Genomic DNA, 6,449 nt, shown 5'->3' with positions numbered 1-6,449 from the left:
TACCTAGCCCACTGTTCATCCTCTATTTGCAGCTCTGGTTACCAACCAATCATTTCTTTTTCTCTTGTGCAGGAGATGGCATACCGATTCTTTCCTGTGGAGGCGGACTGGGTTTCTGCTTAGTGAACTTGAGAATATGCCCTCTTGGTACAGTAGCAGGTGTACTATGCTTGGGTGGAATGCCCTGCTGTAAAAATTGACAAATATGCTGAGCCGAAGTAATGTACAAGGGGACGCCTCGCAGCATCGTGAGAGAGATTTGTACCCCTTCTTTGAATAAAATATGTCCCATCACATTTTTAAATGACTGGAATCTGTTTGGGAGCGGGGCAGTGAAGGAAAAGAGTAAACGTTCTCGTCATTCTTCTCTGCTCAGAAACATTTCCTAGGAGTGAGTGTGGAAGTTTAGGAGAAGAGACATAGGTGTGTATTATTCTAAAACCCATCTAGCTATGAGGAAGATAAAATAAATGATCTAAGAGGCGACTGAATCCTGCCCTTAAACCAATAGATGTTTGAAAGGACCAGCCTCTGATACCTTTGCTTTGATTTAATAATACCTTACTCCATGAGCAGCCCCTCTGACTTCATGGAACAATGCGCCTAATTGCTGAGGTATATATTCCCAAGGAGCTAAGCCCTTATGTCATTTTTCTGGGTGAGTTCATTCAAGGGCACAGTGATTATCTAATTTTACCCACATAGTTGTTGGGGGGGGGGCACTTGATGCACTGGAGGAGGTCCACCACCTTTTGTGATAGGCATGTGTAGGGCCCATGGATCCTGAAATGTGGGTTGTAGAGGGTATTGATTATCATAGCAGTGGAGATATGGCTACAGGCTTTGCATCTGTTGTTATGGCATGGTCTGGTGCCCCTTTGAGTTCATGTGTCCTGATCTGTGAGGAGCGTGCTTCTGATGATAAGCTTGGTGAGGTTGGGGGTTGTCTGAAGGCCAGAAGAGGGGGTTGGGGAAACATTTCTGTCAAGATGTGGTCCCCATCAAGCATGGGTTGTAAGTGTTTGATCATACCACATAGGGCTTACAGTGTGTGGTGACAACTAGGGGTGTGTGGTCAGTGGGTTTCTTTTTCTATATTGAAGCAGGTTCTCTCAGGGTATTAGTGTGGACCATTCCATAATGAGATTTAGTTCTTTGGTGGAGTGTCTTTGTTTAGTGAAGATGGTTTTAAGTGTGTTAAGGAATATATCATGGACTTTCCTCTCAGAGCATATTCTGTGATATCTGAGTGCCTGGCTGCAGATAACAGATTTCTTGGTGTGTTTGGGATGGTTACTGGATCTATGAAGGTAGGTGTGGTGATCCAGGGATTTCTTGTACATAGTTGTCTGTAGAATTCCACTGTTGAAGCTCATTGTGATGTCCGGGAAGTTGATGCTGGCGTGGGAGTGTTCCAGAGAGTTTAATGGACGTGTGGTGGTGGTTGTGGAAATCTACGAGGGAGTTTAGGTCATCTGCCCAGAAGATGAAAATATCATCAATGTATCTCAGGTATATCATCAGTTTTGTTTTGCATTTTTCCAGAAATTCTTCCTTGAGGTGACCCATGAAGAGGTTGGCATATTGAGGAGCCATCCTACTGCCCCTGGCTGTTTTTCATGGTTTGGACATAGTGTTTGTTGCTGAATGTAAAGCTGTTATGGGTGAGGATGAAATGGATGAGTTTGGCAATGTGTTCATGGTGGATATCTGAGAGTTGTCCGTTTTCTGGAAGATATTTGAGGCAGGGAGTGTTGCCTTCATGGTGAGGGATGTTGGTGTATAGGGAGGTGACATCCATGATGGCAACTGTGGTGTTTTGAGGTAGGATGTTGATCTTGTGGAACTCATCATCAGAAGGAAGCTACCCATAAACCAGGACACACCAACTAAAAGTGGCACTTGACCCTGCCAGAACAACAGATGAAAACCCTACAGCCATATCTCCACTGCTGTGATAATCAATACCCTCCACAACACACCTTCCAAATCCATGGGTCCTATGCATGCCTATCACATGTGGTGTACCTCATCCAGTGCATCAAATGCCCCAACACCAACTAGGTGGGTGCAACTGGACAACCACTATGTTCTTGAATGAACTCACACAGAAAAATGGTAAAAGACAAAAACACTCTGTCACCTGTGGGCAAACAGTTTTCACAAAATGATCACTCCATATCTGATCTCTCAGTCCTCATCCTCAAAGGAAACTTGCACAACACCTTCTTCAAAAGACAAGCCTGAGACCTTACATTCATAATTCTGCTAGACACCAAAAATCATGAACTCAGTAGAGCCACTGGTTTATGTCTTATTACAACAATCTGTAATCCACTAACTCTCCTTTGTCCTATAACTGCAAAGGTATTAATTGCCCACTTCATTTTTAATGGCTTCTTTCAACATATGTTCCTTATGCCTCATAATCTGCTCAACCTTGTATTTAGCTGTTCATGCTGATTACCTTTCCCAGACCCGAAGAAGAACTCTGTGGAGCTCAAAAGCTTGAATCTTTCATCAACAGAAGTTGGCCCAATAAAATATATTACCTCCCCGTCTTCTCTCTCTTAATTACACTTGGCATTTATGAGTCTGTTGCTGCTACCAGCAACCTTGTGAAAAAAACAAACCCACAATTTCTGGTCCTGCCAACATGATGTATGAATGTCAGAGATTGCAACCTGGCTTTTAACCAACCTCAATACTAGCTGATCCATCATGCACAAAACTATAATGTTAAAAAATTGAGGTCCTTATTGTCTGCTCACTTACACCGGTTTGAATCTGGAGTAATTCCAGGGAAGTCAAGGGAGTTACACAGTGGATGATTTGCAATGTAGACATACCCTTACTTGGGCTGTGAGATGTCATTAGAATCTAAGGGCTTCTCTTCACTGCAGAGTTTACTTGAGTTGTAACTTCAGTCCCAGCCACATTCAAAAAATGTTAACTCACTTCTGATGGGGCTTTTTAACTCAAGTTGACTGATCAGTCATGGGGTGTAGGTTACAAGTAGAGTTAGCACCACTCGCCAGCTACTAACCCAAACACGCTTTACTGCTTGTACAATCAATCTGTGCAGTTATCCATTCATTCTGTGTAGCACACGTATTGTTTTGTGGTGTGGCCACTCTGACTAGAACTAGACTAACTCAGGAGGCTTTAACTTGAGATAAGTCTGCAGTGAAGACATTGTCCGAGTCACTCCCTCTCTCACACCTGGCCTACACTACAAAGTTAGGGAGACTTACTTGTGTGTGTATCTACACTCAAATTTGTCTCTGGCCAACATAAGAGCCCCATTATGGCAACACAGTAAAACAACCTCCCTGAATGGCTTAAAGCCATGGTTGACCTACTCAGGTTGATGTAGTGTGAGTACCGTCACCACCGACCTGTCTTGTATGGACTGTCTTTCTGCAGGTGCCAGAAAGAAGTCACATGCCTCTCCCCCTGGCACGGTTATCAGCAGCAACATCCCCAGTAGGGGGCGCCATGCTCCAATAGGCCTGCTCAGTAGCAGCAAAGTTAGACGGGAGGTGCCATTATCTCTCTCACATGCAGTTCAACACTGGCCCAGACTGGGCTTGATCTTTACACTGGGAAGGAGCTTGTGTCCCTTTGGTGGGTCAACACTATTGAACTGCAATCTGCAGCTTCCCAACTGCTGGCAGAGGACAACTTGGCCAGCTCAGGACCCAGCACCTAAGGAGCAGTGGGGTTGCTGTGGTGCTGAAGAGCTGATATGCTGAGTACAAACTACGCTAGTAGTTACCCCTCAGCAGAGACTTGGGTGAGGCTGCCCTTGCCTTCTTCATTTTAATAGATCTGGTCAGCATCCTGTCCCGGGAAGAATGATGGCTACTGCTGGGGGCTCCGACCAAGGGGACAGACCTTTTGTCCAGATTGGGGAAGGCTCCTGAAAAGGTCAAGGAAGGGAGACCTGCCCCTCTGTGCTGGAATTTGTGATGTTGGGAAGAGCCGCTGCTGAAGTCAGAGAAGCTGCTGGGCTGCAAAAATCCAGAGGGCAACCTGAGAGAGATTTGTTCCCCTCTTCACATTGTTACATCACAGTCACTGAATCCTCCTCTCTGTGTGCGCTTGTGCCTCTACCTTTGGGTGTGTGTATGAACGTGTCCAGGTGGCTAGGTGTGTTGTGTGTGCAGGGAGGGCAGGGATGTGCGAGGGGGAGGAAAGGTTGGCTGTTTCCAACACTGTGTGAGTATGGCAGTGGAGGAAGGGAGGAGAGGGGCGTTTCACAGCCCTACTTTTAACTCTCTTGGCATTTCACTCGGGGCACTACTGTAGTGCTTCAGTGTAGACGCTACCCACAACTACAGGAGGAGGAGGGGGAGGGGTTCTCCCATTGGTGTCGGTAATCCACCTCCCTGAGAGGCAGAAGCTAGGTCGACGGAAGAATTCTTTCGTCACTCTAGTGCTGTCTGCACCAGGGGTTAGTTCGGTTTAACTACAGCTCTCAGGGGTGTGGATTTTTCACACATGCACCCCTCCCCCCCCCCAAGAGACATCACTATATTCATGGAAGTTTCTCATGTAGACCAGCCCTCCGTCAATGAAGAAGTTACTGAACTGTGATAGAAACCACTGATCCCAGCCTAGCTGAAAATGACAGAGGTAATTAATCACCGCTTCGGTTTTGTCGCTGGGCTCCCCCAGGCTGTAAATGTGCTGTCCACAAGGATTCAAAGACCAGTTGTTACTGAGGGCTCTGCCAAGAGGCACAATTTAGCCCTAATCTGGGCAGTATGGAAAACACCAGTGAGGACAGAGCAGTAACATGAAGGGACCTAGAGGAGACAGAAAGGTGAGTAGAAATAACAAAGGGCTAGATTCTGACTTTAATGAGGCCCCTTAATGCTCACCCAGAGCAGCCTGGGTGACTGTATAGAGAAGAATTATCACCTCTCTGGATTTAGATGGCCATACCAATTACCTGATTGTTCGAGGCATTTACTGGAATTTCTGGTTACAGGTTACATCAGAGTCATCAGAGCAAGAATCCTTCACTTCAGCCTTTCACAGCCCCAGAGCGCTATAAATACTGGGACTCTGTCTTCATCTGGCCCAGACTCTCCAACTCACTCTGCCTGGTGTGTCTTCCCTGGAGGTAGGGAGTGATACTGAGACCGCAGCCGATCCTCAGCTATGAGGAGCATGTACCTGCTTTTTGCGGTTGGTGTCCTCCTCTTCCAGCTTGCTCCAGGTGAGAGAGAAAATAACTGCAGGCATTCTAGAAGGTGTGTGTGTGTGTGTGTGTGTGTGTGTGTGTGTGTGTGTGTGTGTGTGTGTGTGAGAGGCTGCTCTGTTGGTCTGAGAACAGGCCTAACAGGCAGGAATTCCTGGCTCTGATATTGACTTGTGCAATCTCCGGCAAGCAGATGACTTTTCAGATCTGGCCCCTTAATCCACCCAAATACATGGCGGAGACGCATCTGCAAACTGTGCTGCTTACTTAGCAGCCTAATTATGGATTTAGGGGTCTATTTTTAAGCATTCAAATTTGAACAGTTTCGCTTTATTCTTTGTATTTCCCCATCTATAAAAAGAAAGCAAAAGCACTTACATACAGAGCTGGGCAAATAATGGATATTATTTTCTGTTTGCTGCCAGTTCCAAAAAATCAAAAGAAAAAAATGTTAAGTTCAGGTTGAACCGAATCTGAATTTTTCAGAAGAACTGAAAGAGGCTGTTTGGGGCTTGCTCTAGAGTGGAGATTTTAATCTGGGTCTGCTGCGTGCTAGCTGACTGCGTGAATCACGGGGCTAACCACAGCAGCAACTCAACTTCAACCACTTTGTGACTGGCCGAAACGTTTTATGAATAATTTGGGATTGACCAAAATGGCTTTTTTAATTGAATAAATTCTTCATCTGAAAAATCTCACCCAGTTCCATTTACTATAATAAAACAACTTCCGAACATTTCTCCCTTGTGCAGGGTATGGTCAAATGAAAGAAATCCCTGCCTGTGTTTCTGTCGACGGCTACTGCGTGGAGGCTTTCAAGATGTGTCCCTCAGGTGAATACCTGCTTGGAATCTGCGCTGATTTCATTATGAGATGCTGCAAAAAATAAAGAACCTGCTGCTGAAATCCTGGAGGGAGGAGCTCAGCTCATGGCAAGCAATATTCACAATCTTTTTTAAAAAGACAGGCTGTTAAATTGTCCGTTTTTAATAAGGACATTGCTCCTGTGTTTTTGGTGTGCATCCATTTGCGTGTGTGTTTGAGTGTGTGCTTGTGTCCGTGTATGAGCAGGAAGGGTGAGTGTGGGGGGAATTGAGTCTTTCCTTCATTCTTATCTATGAAGACTCATTTCTAATAGGGTGTGACAGGGAGGGACAGACCTGCTTGGTTTCACTGAAGGGCTCATCCAGTTATTACTGGAGTTAGGTTATGAATTTAATACACATTCCAAAATATGGGA

At 45.5% G+C, this 6,449-nt stretch overlaps 1 long non-coding RNA gene across 1 annotated transcript; it reads left to right on the top strand.

Moving 5' to 3' along the window:
- The first annotated feature begins 4,682 nt into the window (after positions 1 to 4,682).
- On the top strand, positions 4,683 to 6,201 carry LOC112060044 (uncharacterized). The gene is made up of 3 exons (XR_002889349.3): positions 4,683 to 4,828; positions 4,997 to 5,227; positions 5,962 to 6,201. It is a non-coding gene; the product is annotated as an uncharacterized LOC112060044 (long non-coding RNA).
- Positions 6,202 to 6,449: the final 248 nt, after the last annotated feature.

The sequence above is a fragment of the Chrysemys picta genome, chromosome 3 (assembly GCF_011386835.1).
Source record: "Chrysemys picta bellii isolate R12L10 chromosome 3, ASM1138683v2, whole genome shotgun sequence".
Classification (NCBI taxonomy): Eukaryota; Metazoa; Chordata; order Testudines; family Emydidae; genus Chrysemys; species Chrysemys picta.
Note: the sequence above shows the minus strand (reverse complement) of the source record. Positions and strands in the feature narration are given on the sequence as shown.